The sequence below is a fragment of the Cervus canadensis genome, chromosome 7 (genome assembly GCF_019320065.1).
Source record: "Cervus canadensis isolate Bull #8, Minnesota chromosome 7, ASM1932006v1, whole genome shotgun sequence".
NCBI lineage: Eukaryota > Metazoa > Chordata > Mammalia > Artiodactyla > Cervidae > Cervus > Cervus canadensis.
Genome location: NC_057392.1, coordinates 61,153,269 through 61,172,873, shown reverse-complemented (window position 1 = coordinate 61,172,873; position 19,605 = coordinate 61,153,269). Strand labels below are relative to the sequence as shown.

Genomic DNA, 19,605 nt, shown 5'->3' with positions numbered 1-19,605 from the left:
TTCCAACTCCCAGATTCCAGATAACCAGGTCTCCTATATCATAATCTGTTCTGAGGAATGGAGAATTCTTGTGGGAAATCTATACAAAAGTTTCTCAGTTTTTCTGTTTAATTTTGCAATAAAAAAAACCAATGGGAAAAAAAAAAAAAAAAACCAATGGGACCTGTCCAATAAATCCTACTAATGAAGTAATGGATTGTCAAGCACAACTGGCCAAAGTGCCTCCTATGTCTTTGAAGCTGATATACAGATTACTTAACAACCTAAAGAATGTAGGTGTAAGCATTGGTGGTTCAGTGGTAGAATTCTCACCTGTCATGTGGGAGGCCTGGGTTCGATTCCCAGCCAATCCAAGAGCACTGCTATTGGATATCCATGGTGGTTCAGATGGTAAAGAATTGCCTGCAAAGCGGTAGTCCTGGATTCGATCCCTGGGCTGGGAAGATCCCCTGAAGGAAGGCAATGGCAACCCACTCCAGTAGTCTTGCCTGAAGAATCCCCATAAACCAAGGAGCCTGTCAGGCTACAGTCCACGGAGTCCCAAAGAGCCGGACATGACTGAGCGACTAAGCACAGCATGAAGAATGTAGATATTCTCAGGCTGAGGAAAGAGAAAAAAGCAGGAACCCAAAACTAGTGTTTCACATCTGAATGGTATGTACTAATGTATTTTTTTTTTGACTGATTTATTCAGATTTTTCCATTAAAGAATTCCAAAATACAGCTTAATTTTTCTGATACTTACCTGCTCCTTTAGCTTCCCTAAATAATACTGCCCCAATTTGGGGTTACATTTTTATTGTGGTAAAATATATGTAACATTAAAATTTTTTAATGTACAATGCATTGGTATTAATTACATTCACAAAGTTGTGTGGCCATCACCACTATGAATTTACAAAACCTTTTCATCACCCAAATAGAAACTCTGTACTCATGTTAAGCAGTAAATCATTCTTCCTCCACCCAGGCACTGATAACTTCTGTTCTACTTTTTGTCTCTATCAATTTGTCTGTTCTAGATAGTTCATGTAGGTGGGATCTATGGTATTTGTCCTTTTATGTCTAGTATATTTCACTTGTTCTCAAGGTTCATCTTTCTTGTAGCATGTATCAGAATTTCAATCTTTTTATGGCTGAATAATATTGTATTTATATACCACATTTTATTTATTTGATGGTGCTTGGGTTGTTTCAACCTTTTGGCTAATGTGAATAATTGTACAGTGTGTACAAGTATCTGTTTGAATTCCTGTTTTCAATTATTTGGGGGTATATACCTAGATATCTAGGAGTTTAATTGCTGGGTCATGTGGTTATTCTATTTTTAGCTTTTAAAGTAGCCTCCAAACTGGCTTCCACAGCCACCATACCACTTTACATTCCCACTAGCAATGTATGAGAGTTCAAATTTCTCCACATCCTCAGCAGTATGTCATTTTGTTTTTGTTATTATATCCATCCTGGTAGGTGTGAAATGGTATCTTATTGTGGTTTTTATTTGCACTTGACTATTGGCTGATAATGTTAAGCTTTCTTTATGAGCTTATTGATAATTTGTATATCTTCTTCAGAGAAGTGCCTATTTAATTCCTTTGCCTATTGTTAAATTAGGTTGTTTGTCTTTTTATTATTGCATTTTAGGATTTCTTCATATATTCTGGATATTAAACCCTTACCAGATATATGACTGTAAATAACGTTTCCCATTCTGTACGCTGTTTTTTTAAATAATATGTTTTGATTCAAGAAACTTTTCCATTTTAATGGTCAAATTTGTCTATTTTTTTCTTTTGTTGCTTGTGTGTTCTGTGTCACTGATCCACTTTGAGTTAAATTTTATATATAGTATGAGGTAGGAGTCCAACTTCATTGTTTTGCATAGGGAAATCTAGTTGGCCCATTCCCTTCTTTGAGGAAACTATTCTTTCTCCATTGAATGGACCTAGCACACTTGTCAAAAATCAATTGACCACAGATGTTTATTTCTGGACTGTCAATCCTATTCTATAAGCTTACATATCTATCCTAATGTCAGCATCACACTGTTTTTATTACTGCAGTTTTGTACTAAGATTTTAAAATAAAGAAATGGGAGTTCTCCAACTTTGTTCTTGTTCTTCAAGATTACACTAGCTATTATGGGTCCTTTACAATTCCATATGAATTTGAGGATTGGCTTTTCCATTTCTGAAAAAAAACCAACTTAGAATTTTTATAGGAATTATACTAAATTTCTAAATAGTTCTGAATAATATTGACATCTTAAAAACTGCATTTTCATGCTTAAGCACTTGAGCAATATGTAAGGTTTAGTAAGTTTAGGAATATCATATACTATATTCCATATAATTTTTATTCTTAAAGATTCAACCTGCACTGGCATATTAAATACTCAGAGAAATTTTGTAAGATAGAAGTTTTCAAAATTTAGTTTAATTCTGCATTTCCAAATCCATTGACCCCAAAATCTTTTTTCTTAACAGCTATGCTGTACTATTGAGCTCTGGAGTCAAAGGGCCCAGTTCAAATTCCAGCTCAACTGCTTACCGATGACATTTATCTAATCCTCATATCCCTCATCCATAAAATGGAAATAATAACTAAAACTACTTCAAAGACTAGTGAGCACTGGATGATAAAATGCATAGAAATCACATACTAAGTACTAAACAAATTTAGCTAAAACTGTTGTTAACAGTTCTCAAAATGAGAGTTTGTAGAACATAATTTGAAAATGGAATCATAATTATACAATAACAGCATAAAATGCATACACAAATAATTGCTGCAGGTCTATTATATACAACTGGGAATGTAAAACTTATTGGAAGGCTTTCAGGTAGCACATTTTTGTGAGAAGGTTTGCAATCCTGGCAAAGTGTGGCATTTTCATTCAGGGATGAAGGACCATGTAGTGTCATGGCCATTGCTGAGATCTGCTGATGTCTCTATAGATGTTTGCAAACACAGAGACTGTCCAAGAAAGGATAAAGGTAAAGCTGGTGCTCAGAGTCAGATAAAGAAAGGGCAAATGAGAAGGGAGTGCTAACTCATGCCACTTCTCTTACTGCAATCAGTAGTATCTATCTTATCATTAATATAACCCTGTTTCTCAAATACAAACAACAAAAAAGATACTCTTCATAGTGGTTACTTTCCCCCCCAAAAAAGATGAATCATGTTCTTTTCCTTTGAAACAGAAAGTGGAGAATTAAGAGAAAATACTACCAACTGTTTTTCTTTTAAAATGGAGGGTTTGTTGAAACCATACTCTGTAAAAGAAGACGTGTGTGTGCCTAGCCGCTAAATCATGTCTGACTCTTTGTGACCACATAGACTAAAGCCCGCCAAGCTCCTCCTGTCCATGGGATTTTCCAGGCAAGAATAATGGAGTGGGTTGCCATTTCTTTCTCCAGGGGATCTTCTTAACTCAAGGATCGAACCCGTGTTTGTCTCCTGCATTGCAGACAGATTCAATACCCGCTGATCCATTTGGGAAGCCCCATAAAAGAAGATAATACAGAGTAAATACAGCAGACTTTATTTAGGTTGATAGAAAATTCATAGGGAGACAATAAACAACTAATATTGCCATTGTCTATATATTTGTAGACCTATTCTTCTAAACAGCAAAGTATAGCTGAGCTATTGAAAATCCTAAAGATGATGCTGTTAAAGTGTTGCACTCAATAAGTCAGCAAACTTTGAAAACTCAGCAGTAGCCACAGGACTGGAAAAGGTTAGTTTTCATTCCAATTCCAAAGAAAGGAATGTTCAAACTAACATACAACTGTACTCACTTCACTTGCTTAATAAGGTAATCCTCAAAATCCTTCAGCTACATTTCAGCAGTATGTGAACTGAGAACTTCTGGACGTACAAGCTGGATTTAGAAAAGGCAAAGGAACCAGAGATCAAATTGCCAACATCCACTGGATCAGAGAAAAAGCAAGGGGATTCCAGAAAAACATCTATTGCTTCACTGACTACACTAAAACCTTTGATTGTGTGGATCACAACAAACTGGAAAATTCTTAAAGAGATGGGAATACCAGACCACCTTTTCTGTCTCCTGAGAAATTTGTATGCAGGTCAAGAAACAAAGTTAGAACTAGACATGGAATAACAGACTGGTTCAAAATTAGGAAAGGAGTATGTCAAGGCTGTATTTGTCTCCCTGATTATTTAACTTATACGCAGAGTACATCATGTGAAATGCTGAGCTGGATGAATCACAAACTGGAATCAAGACTGCTGGGAGAAATAACAACAACCTCAGATATGCGAGATACTACTCTAATGGCAGAAAGTGAAGAGAAACTAAAGGACCTCTTGATGAGGGTGAAAGAGGAGAGTGAAAAAGCTGGCTTAAAACTCAACAGAAGATGAGAAACTTCTTAGAAAACTAAGATCATGGCATCCGGTCCCAACAGTTCATGGCAAACAGATGAAGAAAAAGTGGAAACAGTGACAGATTTTATTTTCTCGGGCTCCAAAACTACTGCAGAGGGTGACTGGAGACATGAAATTAAAAGATGCTTACTCCTTGGAAGGAAAGCTGTGACAAACCTAGACAGTGTATTAAAAAGTCGAGACATCACTTTGCTGACAAAGGTCTGTTTAGTCAAAGCTTTGGTTTTTCCAGTAGTCATGTATGGATGTATGAGTTGGACCATAAAGAAGGCTGAGTGTTGAAGAATTGATGCTTTTGAATTGTAGTGCTGGAGAAGACCCTTGAAAGCCCCTTGGACTGCAAGGAGTTAAAACCAGTTAATCCTAAAGGATATCAACCTTAAATATGCATTGGAAGGACTGATGCTAAAGCTGAAGCTCCAATACTTTGGCCACCTGATTCAAAGAGATGACTCACTGGAAAAAACCCTGATACTAGGGAAGACTGAGGGTAGGAGGAAAAGGAGGCAACAGAGGATGAGATGGTTGGATGGCATCACAGACTCAATGGACATGGGTTTGAGAAACTCCAGGTGATTGTGAAGGACAGGACTGATGTGCTGCAGCCCATGGAGTTGCAAAGAGGCGGACATGACTTAGCAAATGGACAACAACAAAGTATATAATATACTATATTTGTTGTTGTCCATTTGCTAAGTCATGCACTGGGAAGACCCAGAGGAATCGGGTGGAGAGGGAGGTGGGAGGGGGGATCGGGATGGGGAATACATGTAAATCCATGGCTGATTCATGTCAATGTATGACAAAAACCACTACAATATTGTAAAGTAATTAGCCTCCAACTAATGAAAATAGATGGAAAAAAAGAAATTTTATTATCTAAGTATCACTTTGATATTGTCAGTAATAATTTATCACATTAACACAAGAGAAAATGGAAGTTTTATTAATATTAATGTATAGTTGTGAAACAAATAAACTAAACTCTAATGGCTGAGTAGCTCTGTTTCTGTTTTGCAATAAAAATAAATATTTTTTCTACAGGGTACCTTGTCCCACGCTTTTCTGTGATTAAGCTGCCTCTTCAATGCAGTAGTCATCAATTTATAGGATACCATTTATGGCTCATCAGGAAATCTTTATTCAATCCAGCATTACATAAGTAGGTTGCCTAATGCATTATTCCTTGTAAAAATGTTTATCCTTCCTGAATATGATGATGAGCGGTTGATTTATTTGTTCAAGTCTTTTTAAGGATGATTTATCAATGTCAATGATACTTAACAGTTCTGAGAGCAATTAATGTTGCTTCAAGAAAAGTTAATATGGCAGCTCCACTGAAGGTAGCCAGGGAAAACAATACTTGAATGGTTAAGATCATGGACTTTCTGACTGAAACTCTAACAAAGCAACCTCAAGAGTTCATTTTATTTTTGTGGGCAAGTTGGAGAAAGAATAGGGGGTACCCACAAAAAAGTATTCCCCTAGTTCAAATGTTACATTTATACAAACTTAACAGAGCCAAGATAATCAATGTAAACCTGACCTCTTTGCTTTTCCTTTTCTTTTGCAGCATGCAATAGTTTAATGTTTTATTTTGATATTACAGAAATTTTAAAGTAAAAGAATTATTTGTTGTGCAAATCAAAATATCTGAATTGAACTATGGCATATTTCTGAATCCATCAAAATCCAAGATCCATTCATGCTGCTATCTTCTGATAATCTCTTTCATCAGAAAATCTCAAAACTCTACTCTTGCAAGGTAGCTACAGAAGTCAACTCTTTCAGCAGGATTTGTCTGGCTGCCTAACCCTGGTGATGTAAGGGAGGTGAAATGCAGTTGGTAGGTAAAGAAGCCTCTCCTAGTGGGAGGGGTTGGGAAGTACAAAATGGTGCTGGTGCCAGGTACAACCTCACTTAATCAGAAATTGGAATCTGAGGGTTGAGACAAGAGACTGGAGAAAAAATGACATGAGCTCACCTCTGTTCATGAAAACACCAAAATCACAACTAACTGAGCAACCACAGACAAAAAAAAAAAAAAAAAGCTAGAATCTACCAAAAAAGATATCCTACATCCAAAGAAGTAGCCATGAGAAGACAGGAGTGGTGCAACTGTGGTAAAATCAAATCCCATACCCACTAGATGGGTGACCCACAAATGTGAAAATAATTCTATCAGAAAGGTTCTATGATAGGAGTGGAAGTTCTGAGCCCCATGTAAGGCTTCCCAGTCTGAGTGTCTGGCAACAGGAAGAGGAGCTCCCAGACCACATGGTTTTGAAGACCAGTGGGGTTTGATTACAAGAATTACACAGGAAATAGAAATTGTACTCTTGGAATTTCCACAAGGCATTGTATACACTGGAATCCAGGGGGAAAAACACTGACCTCATAAAGAGCCTGGACCAGACTCATCTGCTTGTGTCAGAGGGCCTCCTATAGAGACAAGGAGCAGCTGGCTCAAGGCAGGGACAAAGACACTGGTGGCGATAGTTCTGGGGAGTAGCCCTTGTCATGAGCTCTCCCGAAGCCCACCATTTTCTCACCAAGACCTGGCCCCACCCAACAGCCTGTAGGTTCCAATGCTGGGATGCCTCAGTCCAAACAACCAACAGGGCAGAAACACAGTCCCACCCATCTGCACAAAGGCTACCTGAAGTCTTTCTAAACCCACAGCTTCCTGCTAAACACACACCTTGACATGGCCCTGCTTACCAAGGAGACAAGACCCAGCTCCACATGCCAGTGGGCAGGAACCAGTTCCTCCCATCAGGAAGCCTGCACAATCCTCTTAGGCCAGCCTCATCCACCAGGGGTCAGACAGCAGAAGCAGGAAGAATACAAGCCTGCAACCTGTGGAATGGAAATCACAATCACAGACAGACAAAACGAGATAGCAGAGGATTATGTCACAGACAAAGAAACAAGATAAAACCCCAGAACAACAACTAAGTGAAATGGAGATAGGCAATCTATCTCCAAAAGAATTCAGAGTAATGACAATAAAGATGATCTAAGATCTTGGAAAACAATGGAAACACAGGCCAAGAAGATACAAGAAATGTTTAACAGCATGTAGCTAGAAGAGCTAACAAACAAACAGATGGGGACTGTCACACCCCACTTTCATCAGACAAATAATCCAGATGGATAGATAATCCAGACAGAAAATCAATAAGGAAACACAGGCCTTAAACAATGCATTAGACTAGATGGATTGATTGATATTTATAGAGCATTCCATCCAAAAGCAACAAAATACACATTCTTTTCAAGTGCATATAGAACATTCTCCTGATATGGACTGAGCACATAGTGACTGGCCACAAAGTGAAACTCAGTCAATTTAATAAAACTGAAATTATATCAAGCAAGTTTTCTGACCACAATGAAATGAAATTAGAAAATAACTACAAGAAAAAACTTTTTAAACACAAACACATGGAGGCTAAACAGTATGCCACTAAAAAACCAATTGATCACTGAAGAAATGAAAGAGGGAATAAAAAAATACCTAAGGACAAATGAAAACACAACAATCCAAAACCTATAGGAGGCAGTAAAGAGGTTCTACGAGGGAAGTTTATAATCTTACCTCGGGAAACGAGAAAAATTTCAAATAAACAACCTAACCTTACACCAAAAACAATTAGAGAAGGAAGAACAAAACCCAAAGTTAGAAGAAATTACAAAGATCAAAGCAGAAATAAATGAAATAAACATAAAGAAAACAATAGCAAAGATCAATGAAACTATAATAAAAGCTGATTCTTTGAAAAGATAAACAAAATTAGCCAGACTCATCAAGGGAAAAAAGGGAGACAGCTCAAATCAATAAAATTAGAAATAAAAAAAAGAGAGAAGGCACAATAGACACCACAGAGGATCATAAGAGAGTATACAAGCAACTATATGCCAACAAAATGCCAATAAAACCTGTCAGAAATGAACAAATTCTTAGAAAGGTACAATTTCCCAAGACTGAACCAGGAAGAAATAGACAAGATGAAGAAACTCAGTTTTGGGCTTCCCTGGTGGCTCAGATGGTAAAGAATCTGCTTGCACTGCAGGAGACCTGGATTCGATCCCTGGGTTGGGAAGATCACCTGGAGAATCCCATGGACAGAGGAGCCTGGCAGGCTACAGTCCATGGGGTTGAAAAGAGTCAGACAGGACTGAGCAACTTTCACTTTCACTTACCATTACTGAAACTGTAATTTTAAACTTGTACAAACAAATGTCCAGGACCAGATAGCTAAACAGGCAAATTCTATCAAACATTTAGAGTAGACTATTCCAAAAAGCTTCAGAGGAAGGAATGCTCCCAAACTCATTTTATGAGGCTACTATTACCTGATATCAAAACCAAAGATATCACAAAGAAAGAAAATTAAAGGCCAGTATCACAGGTGAACATAGACATAAGAATCTTCAACAAAATACTAGCAAATGGAATCCAACAGGACATTAAAAAGATCAAACACCATGTTGAAGTGGGATTTATCTCAGGGATGCAAGGATTTGTCAATATCCACAAATCAATCAGCATGACACACCAATCAACAAATTGAAGAATAAAAACCGTATCATCACTCCAACAGGTGCAGAACTTTTGACAAAATTCAACATCTATGATAAAAACTCTCCAGAAAGTGGGTGTAGAGGGACCATACCTCAAAATAATAAAGGCCACATATGTATGGAAAACCTACAGCTAAAATTATACTCAACAGTGAAAAGCTCAAAGCATTCCCTCTCAGGGCCTCCACAGTGGCTCAGTGGTAAAGAATCTGCCTGCCAGTGCAGGAGACAAAAGAGATGTGGGTTCAATCCCTGGGTCAGGAGGATTCCCCTGGAGTAGGAAATGGCAACCCACTCCAGTATTCTTACCAGGAAAATTCCATGGACAGAGGAGCCTGGTGGGTCCCAGGGTTGCAAGAAGTCAGACACAACTAAGCATGCATGCACACTCCGTCTAAGATCAGGAACAAGACAAGGATGTCCACTGCTGCCACTTTTATTCAACATAGTTTTGGAAGTCCTGGCCACAACAATCAGAGAAGAAAAGGAAATAAAAGGAATCCAAATTGGAAAGGAAGAAATAAAACTGTCATTGTTTGCAGATGACATGATGCTATGCAAAGAAAATCCTAAAGATGCTACCAGAATACTACTAGAGCTCATCAATGAATTTGGTAAAGTTGCAGGATACAAAATTAATATACAGAAATCTTGAATATCTATACCCCAACAATGAAATATCAGAAAGAGAAATCAAGGCATCAGTCCCATTTACCATTGCATCAGAAAGAATAAAATGCCTAGGAGTAAACCCACCAAGGAGGCAAAAGACTTGTACTTTGAAAACTATGACACTGATGAAAGAAATGGAAATTGGAAGAATCAATATTGTCAAAGTGACCATACTACCCAAGGAAATTTACAGATTCAATGCAACCCCTTTCAAATTACCAATGGCATTTTTCACTAGAACAAACAAAACATTTTTAAAGTAATGCAGAAATACAAAATACCCCAAATAATCAAAGCAATCTAAAGAAAAACAGTGATGGAAGAACCAGACTCCCTGTCTTCAGACTGTACTACAAAGCTCCAATAACCAAAAAGGTATAGTGCTGACACAAAAACAGAAATACATATAAATGGACGGGATAGAAAGCCCGGGAATAAATTTGTGCACTGTAAGACAATGAAACAGAATTTGTCAAACAGAACATTGTGATATCCAGTGGATTCGTGGGAGGCTTTTTGCTTGGCCTTGCATCTTAAGAATATAAATGTTCTATCACAGTGGAGTTACCTCTAAGAAGAGTAGTGGTGACAAGATGCTCTCAACATTACACACTGACAGATTCTCCAGGATGACAAGAGACAACTAGCTGGACAATACCAAAGTTACTGCTTAGCATTTTGCCATCTGAAATTTGTCAGACTAGTATCTGCTATAAAATAACCTATATGGTATATGTGTAATAGTATTCCTGAGCAAAATATGGCTTTATTATTTTTAAAAATTTGCATTTGTTTAAATTTTGCCTATAAAACACTAGGTGTGGAGAGAGAAAAATCTGTTGGATATATTCCCCAGTGAAATATTATCCTCATTTTATTTAAACAGGATGTTATCCACTGTGCTTTTTAGTATAGTGACAATAATTAAACATTTGTATTACAGCTTCAACTGTAGAGCTGACTTTTTTTTTTAAAGATGAGATATTAAACATTTAATACCAATTTTTAGGTTGTTTTTTCCTGCAATTCTTACTTTGCATATGTAGTAACTGTAGTAAACAGTTTCAAGAAATGCTCTAGGGAAATACTACATATCTAAAGCTCTTTTTGGTTTTTTGATGTCTATAGTTGTAAAAATATCTTCCTGTATATAAACTTTAATTTTTTCATTCATTTGCTTATTCTGGCAGTCTGGGTAGAATTAATTATCTTGAAAGTAAATAAAGTTGGGTCATGATTCATTTTATTAACTTTGAGTGATCTCATTTTTCATTTTTAAAAATCCTGATTATTATTTTGACCCCTTCTTTACAAAGAGCTAAAAATCACTTTATAATAGTATAGTATGAATTTATTGTCTGAAGATCAGTGATTTTTCTATACAATCATGAAATTGTAGCTTAAAGAGAACTGTTTCTTTGATCTAGTCTGAGATGGAAATGCTAAATAAGGCTTTCAGGTTTTTCAGTAGCATTATGTTGGTTGAACACTAGGCCAGTTGACCTGTTTCTCAAGACAATATCACAGGTGGCTCAGTGTTAAAGAATCCACTTGCAGTGCAGGAGATGCAAGAGACTTGGGTTCGATCTCTGAGTTTGGAAGATCCTCTGGAAAAGGAAATGGCAACTCACTCCAGTCTTCTTGCCTGGGAAATCCCATCGACAGATGAGCCTGGTGGGCTACAGCTCATGGGGTCTCAAAGAGTCAGACACAACTTAGCAACTAAACAGCAACGTGATCAATTAATCTATGAAAGAGGAGGCAAGAATACACAATGGAGAAAAGACAATCTTTGCAATAAGTGGTGCTGGGAAAAACAGACAAGTGCATGTAAAAGAATGAAATTAGAACACAGAACATTCTCTAATACCATATGCAAAGATAAACTCGAAATGTATCAAAGACCTAAATGTAAGGCCAAACACTATAAAACATAGGCAAAAAAAGGCAGAATATCCTTTGGCATAAATTGTGGCAATATCTTTGTTGATCCACCTCTTAGAGTAATGAAAATAAAAACAAAAATAAAATAAACAAACATAATTAAATGATAAAGCTTCTGTCCAGCAAAGGAAACCATAAAAAAATTCAAATGAAGTAATCAACAGGTGATTAATCTCCAAAATACACAAACAGCTCATGCAACTCAATATGAAAAAAACAAACCTCCCAACCAAAAAAAAAAGGCGGGGCAGAAGATCTAAATAGATATTTTTCCAAAGAAGACATACAGATGGCCAAAAGAGCACATACAAAGATGCTCACCATCACTGATTATTAGAGAAATGCAAATCAAAACTACAGTAAGATATCACCTCACACTGCTTAGAAAAATCAGAAAATCATCAGAAAAATCTACAAACAATAAATACTAGGGAGAAGGACATGGAGAAAAGGGAACCCTCTTACACTGTTGTTGAGAATGCAAATTGGTGCAGCCAATTACGGAGAACAGTATGCAAGTTCCTTTAAAAACTAAAACTAGAGCTACTATATGATCCTGTGATCCCATTCCTGGACAGACAGAGAAAGACAAATATAATATCACTTATATGTAGAATCTAAAAAAATGGTACAAAGAACTTATTTACAAAATAGAGTCACAGATGTAAAAAACAATTTGTGATTACCAAGGGGGAAAGCCAAGGGCAGGGTGGAGAGGGGTAAATGGAGAGACTGGGACTGCCAATATACACACAACTATATATAATCAACAAGGACCTACTGTGTAGCACAGGAAGTGTCTCAATACTATGCAGTGACTAATATGGGAAAAAAATCTAAAAAAGAGTGGATATAGGTATATGTATAACTGATTCCCTTTCTGTACATCTGAAACACACTGTAAATCAACTATACCCTAATAAATACTTCTTTTTAAAAGTATACAAACAATAAATGCAGAAGAGGATTTGGAGAAAAGGGAACCCTCCTACACTGTTGCTGGGAATGTAAACTGGTACAGCCACTATGGAGAACAGTATGGATATTAATTAAAAAACTAAAAATAGAGCTTGCATATGATCCTGAAATCCCACTCCTGGACATATATCTGGAGAAAACCATAATCTGTAAAGATATTGACACCTCAGTGTTCATTGCAACACCATTTACAACAGCCAACACATGGAAGCAACCTAAAATATCCATTGACAGAGGAATGGATAAAGAAGATGCAGTACTTACAAACAATGGAATATAAGCCATAAAAAGAATGAAATAATGTCATTTGCAGCAACATGGATAGACTGAGAGATTATTACACTAAGTGAAATTAGACACAGGTAGACAAATATCATAAGCTATCACTCATATGTGGAATCTAATTTTTAAAAAGGTATAAATGAACTTATTTGCAAAGCAGAAAGACTTACAGATATGAAAAACAAACATGTTTACCAAAGTGGAAACATTGTGGGGGTGGGATGAATCAGGAGCTTGGGATAAACATATACACACTACTATAAATAACCTCAGATATGCAGATGACACCAACCTTATGGCAGAAAGTGAAGAGGAACTAAAAAGCCTCTTGATGAAAGTGAAAGGGGAGAGTAAAAAAGTTGGCTTAAAGCTTAACATTCAGAAAACTAAGATCATGGCATCTGGTCCCATCACCTCATGGGAAATAGATGGGGAGACAGTGGAAACAGTGTCAGACTTTTTTTTTTTTGGGCTCCAAAATCACTGCAGATGGTGACTGCAGCCATGAAATTACTCCAAGCTTACTCCTTGGAAGGAAAGTTATGACCAACCTAGACAGCATATTAAAAAGCAGAGACATTACTTTGCCAACAAAGGTCCATCTAGTCAAGGCTATGGTTTTTCCAGTGGTCATGTATGGATGTGAGAGTTGGACTGTGAAGAAAGCTGAGTGCCGAAAAATTGATGCTTTTGAACTGTGGTGTTCAAAAAGAGTCCCTTGGACTGCAAGGAGATCCAACCAGTCCATCCTGAAGGAGATCAGTGGGTGTTCATTGGAAGGGCTGATACTGAAGCTGAAGCTCCAATACTTTGGCCACCTCATGCGAAGAGTTGACTCATTGGAAAAGACCCTGATTCTGGGAGGGATTGGGGGCAGGAGGAGAAGGGGACAACAGAGGATGAGATGGCTGGATGGCATCACCAACTCGATGGGCATGAGTTTGAGTAAACTTCAGGAGTTTGTGATGGAGAGGGAGGCCTAGCGTGCTGCAATTCATGGGGTCTCAAAGAGTTGGACACAACTGAGCGACTGAACTGAACTGAACTGAATATATAAGATAGATAACCAACAAAGACTTACTGTTTAGCACAGCAAACTCTATTCAATATTCTGTGACAACCTATATGAGAAAAGAATCTAAAAAGAATGAATTTATGTATCTGTATAACTGAATCACATTGCTATACACTGGAAACTAACAACATTGTAAACCATCGATACTCCAATAAAACTAAAATTTGAAAAAAGACAAAAAATAATAAGTGGAAGGATGTGGAAAAAGGAGAATCCTTATACATAGTTGATGACAATAGTAAATGGGTTCAGCCATTATGGAAAACAGTATACAGATTCCTCAAAATATCAAAAATAGAACAACCATATGATCCAGCAATTTCACTTCTGGGTATATATCTCCAAAAAAATGAAATCAGCACCTGAAAGAGATATATGCATTCCCATATTTGTTTCAACATATGTGCAACAGTCAAGATATAGAAACAACCTAAGTGTCTACCAGTGGATACACAGATAAAAAAGAGATGGTGTATATAACATTACCAGTAAATATGCAAAACCTGCCATCTGCAACAACATGAAGGAACCTGGAGGATATTATGCTAAGCAAAGTAAGTGAGAAACAAAAAGACATATACTGCATGCACTAACTTATGTGTGGAATCTAAAAAAGTCAAACTCACAGAAACAAAGAATGGAGAGATGGTTGTCAGAGGCCAGGAATGGGGAAAATGGGAAAATATTGGTCAAGGGGTATAAACTTTCAGTTATATGATGAACAAGTTCTGGGAATCGAATGTACAGCATGGTGACTATAGTTAACAATACTGTATTTTATACTTTGAGTGTGCTAAGAGTAGTTCATTAGCTTAGTTGTGGAAATCATTTCCAGTTTGTCCATATATTAAATCATCACATTGTACATCTTAAATATATATGTATTTGTTAATTATATCTCAAAAAAACTGGAAAAAATAAAAGAAACTGAAGATGACAAAGAGATAGGCAATATTTTTGAATTGGAAGAATCAATATTGTCAAAATGATTATACTACCCAAGGCAAGCTACAGATTCGATGCGATCCCTATCAAATTACCAATGACATATTCCACAGAAGCAGAACAACAAAAATTTTAAATTTGTAATGGAAACACAAAAAACCCTGAATAGCCAAAACAATCTTGATAAAGAAAAATGGAGCTAGAGGAGTTAGGCTCCCTGACTTCAGACAATACTACAAAGCTACAGTAATCAAAATAGTACCATAGTGGCACAAAAACAGAAATATAGATCAATGGAACAGCACAAAAAGTCCAGAAATAAACTCATGCACCTATGATCAATTAATCTACAATAAAGGAGACAAGAATATACAATGGAGAAAAGACAGTCTCTTCAATAAGCCGTGCTGGGAAAACTGGACAACTATGTGTAAAAGAATAAAATTACAACATTCTTAATCACCACACACAAAAATAAACTCAAAATGTATTAAGGATCTAAATGTCAAACTGGATACTATAAAACTCAGAGGAAAACATAGGCAGAACGACGCTCTTTGACATAAATTGCGGCAATGTCTTTTTAAATCTGTCTCATAGAGACATAATAAAAACAATAAAAATAAATGAAAACAAAAAACAAATTAGACCTAATGAAACTTAAAAGCTTTTACACAAAGAAAACCATTAAAAAAAAAAAAAAAGCAAAAAGACAACTCACAGAATGGGAGAAATATTTGCAAAGGATTAAAGGGATTAAACTCCAAAATACACAAACAGCTCATGCAGCTCAATATCCAAAAAAACAAACAACCCAATCAAAATGGGCATAGGACCTAAACAGACATTTCTCCAAGGAAGACACACAGATGGCCAAGAGGTACCTGAAAGGATGTTCAACATCACTAACTATTAGAGAAATGCAAATCAAAACTACAGTGAGGCATCACCTAACACCAGTCAGAATGGCCATTATCAAAAAGTCTACAAACAATAACTGTTGGAGAGAGCATGGAGAAAAGGGAACCCTTCTACACTGTTGGCGGGAAGGTAAATTGGTACAACCATTATGGAGAACAGTATGGAGGGGTTCCTTAAAAAACTAAAAGTAGAGCTACCATATGATCCAACCATATATCCGGAGGAACCCACAATTTGAAAAGATACATGCACCCCAATGTTGATAGCAGCACCATTTACAATAGCCAAGATATGGAGGCAACCTAAATGTCCATCAACAGAGGAATGGATAAAAAGAATATGTGATACATACATACAATGGAATATTATTCAACTATAAAAAAGACTGAAATAATGTCATTTGCAGCAACATGGATGGACTTGTAGATTATCATACTAATTGAAGTAAGTCAGAGACAAATATATACTATCACCTATACGTGGAATCTTAAAAAATGATAGAAATGAACTTATTTACAAAGCAGAAACAGATTCACAGACTTAGGAAACAAACTTATGGTTTCCAAAGGGGAAAGGTTGGGGGGGGAACGATAAATTCAGAGTCTGGATTAACATATATTCATTACTATATTTAAAATAGATAACTAACAAGGACCTACTATATAACACAGGGAACTCTATATTCTATAATGACCTAAATGGGAAAAGAATTTGAAAAGAAGAGATATATCTGTATATATAACAGAGTCACTTTGCTGTACATCTGAAAGTAACACAACATTGTAAATCAATTATACTCCAATAGAAAATTTTAAAAATTTTAAGAAAAGAAATTGTTATGCGATGAGATTACAAGGTGAAGAGCAAGTGCTCATGTTGATTTTTTTTCCCTCCTGGTAAAGTAGCCTTACATGCAAACTATCAGGGAAGAATACTGACAACTATTCAATTTTCATAGGAAAAAATGTGCTTATTGCATTTTTTTTGATCAGCAGGGAGATTTCTGAAGCATGCACTTCACACATGAACAATTTCCTTCTCCCAAAAAGTTCAGTATAATTTTGTCTTTTTTTGCTTGTAGGTTTGGAGCAGGCAGAACTTTAAAGGTATTTCTAGCTTGGATCTAGCTTGGATCCATACAGAAATAAAAGTGTTATCTTCTTAATTTTCAATGCAATTTCATTTCAAAGTGAAAGTGAAAGTCGCTTAGTCTTGTCCGACTCTTTGTGACCCCATGGACTGAATAGTCCATGGAATTCTCCAGGCCAGAATACTGGAGCGGGTAGCCTTTCCCTTCTCCAGGAGCTCGTCCCAACCCAGGGATCGAACCCAGGTCTCCCACACTGCAGGCAGATTCTTTACCAGCTAAGCCACAAGGGAAGCCCTTTCACTTATGTGTGAAATCTAAAAAACGAAAGAACAAATAGAACAGAACAGAAACACTCATAAGTAGAGAACTACTAGTGGTTGCCAGAGCGGAGGGAAGTGGGAACATAGGCAAATTAGATGAAGGGAATGAAAAGGTACAAATTACCAATTATAAGTAAGTCATATGAATGTAATGTATAGTACTATATATTGTCAATAATACTGGAATACAGTCAATAATATTATGAAAATAATGAATCATTATACTATATACCTGAAACTAACATCATATTGTAAGTTAACTATACTACAGTTAAAAAAAAAAGGCATTCAAATAGTACACCATTGTTGCAGCATGTTAATACAGAATTCTTCAGAATCTTAATTTACTTGAGCAAACCCGGTATAAACCCATGCCAAAGAGTGGGAAAGCAGGTTGGCAGCCAGAGAACTAGAAGCCAAATGGTTCCTCACTGGCAGTGGCATCTGGATGGGAGGTTGGCTTGCCTCCGGGACTCTTGGCCAAAGCACTGTTGTCTATACAGACGGCTGTGTATCTGTTCAGGAGTCCAACAACTGTGTGTATGTATTTTGGTAAGCTTTTATTTCTGGGCCAAAGATTTTCATGGCATTTTTACATCTGTTGGCACCAATTCTATGTTCAGCTCCCCCCTTCCTCACCCATAGTTACATTTTAGTTTTAGATGAAAAACACTGCACATAAATGGAAATGCATTAAGAAAATAAATTTCTTGAGATTTTTTTCTTAAATTCGATAAAACATGTGTAGGTATGGCACTGACATTATTCTAGATGGACAATCTTCCTTTATCAAGCCTTGAATAATGTGGAAATTCCCAAACACAAAGCAAAAATATCCTTGATCTTCATAAGATTTAGATAGAACCTAACTATAAAACTATCAGAAGTTACTGTCATCATCAAAAGTATAATGGACCATAAAGAAATTTAAAGTCAAGTTACTCTTTCAAAGTTCTAGAGAAACAAAATCATTTTATAATTTTATAAATGTAGTTCCTGCAATATAACCACAGGAACTGCCACACATCTAATCAACTAGCTTGTCAAAAGTTCTGTTTTGCAGGGTTTCAACTTCTCAACCTTTTAAGACTCTGCTACCTCCAAATTACTTGTTTCAAGGTCACTCACTCTCACACTAATATAATTCAACCAACATCTATCAAATAGCCCCTTTATACAGAATGATAGGGGATACAGAGATATCTAACCCCAAACATTTATAACTTTTTTTTGATGAAGAAAGTTGAAACAGACTTTTAAACAAGTGACAAGAGCACCAGGACAAAAAAAAGTAAAAGCCAAGTGGAGGCCCAAAGTACCATATAGCATATTCCAGGAATAGGACAATAAAGAAATGAACCCCATTTTAATGTGAAACATTTCAGTTGAGCTTAGTGCTTTAAAGCTAGAAGGGTCTGTGGAAATCATGTAAGCCAAAATTATTCTTCTATACTTTTGATGAGGAAACTGATGGTCAAAGAGAAGTAATTTGGGGGCTTACATGGTGGTCCGGTGGCTAAGGGCTTCCCAGGTGGCTCAGTGGTAAAGGATTTGCCTGCCAATGCAAGAGATGCAGGTTCAATTCCTGGGCCAGGAAGATCCCCTGGAGTAGGAAATGGCAACCCACTTCAATATTCTTGCCTGAAAAATTTCAAGGATAGAGGAGCCTGGAGGGTCATAGTCCACAGGGCTGCAAAGAGTTGGACACAACTGAGCACACACGTTCTGATGTTTAAGAATTTGCCTTTCAATGCAGGGGACGTGGGTTCAATCCCTGGTTGGTGAACTAAGACCCCACATGCTAGCAGGGCAACTAAGCCCAAGCACCCAAATGAAATATCCCACATACCACATCTCGACACAGCCAAATAAATAAGAAGTGATTTGGTCACAGTCACAAAATAATAAGTATGAGGACTCAGATCCAGTTCTCTCTCAATGCTACTCCTCATGATTTGAAAGTTAGAGCATACTTAAAGGAAGTTTGCATAGAAATCCTTTAAAATGCCATGGCTAGATTTCCAAGATAATAATAAACAGTGAACCAAGAAGAGGTAATTACTGTGTGACGTAAATGAGAGGTGGGATGGAGTTACTACAATTACAAGAAATCTTCTTTGGCTAGAGTGTTGGGACAGGACCCCAGAAATATCACTCAGTTCCAGCCTATAGATATTGCAATTGATAATGAAAAAAGCATCTGAATGAAAAAAGCATCTGCCACAACTTTTCTCTCCCTATGGCTTGTAGACATCTCTGTGGAGAGAGGAGGTGTGTCCAGAAGCTTATAGATGACTACGATGTTATCTCCATCCTCTTAGCGACCATGTTGTTATTTTTTTAGTTGCTAAAACATGTCTAACTCTTTTGTGACT

At 36.8% G+C, this 19,605-nt stretch overlaps 1 non-coding gene across 1 annotated transcript; it reads left to right on the top strand.

The window, feature by feature from the left end:
- The first annotated feature begins 282 nt into the window (after positions 1–282).
- Positions 283–353, top strand: TRNAD-GUC. The gene has a single exon. It is a non-coding gene; the product is annotated as a tRNA-Asp (tRNA).
- The last annotated feature ends 19,252 nt before the right edge of the window (positions 354–19,605 follow it).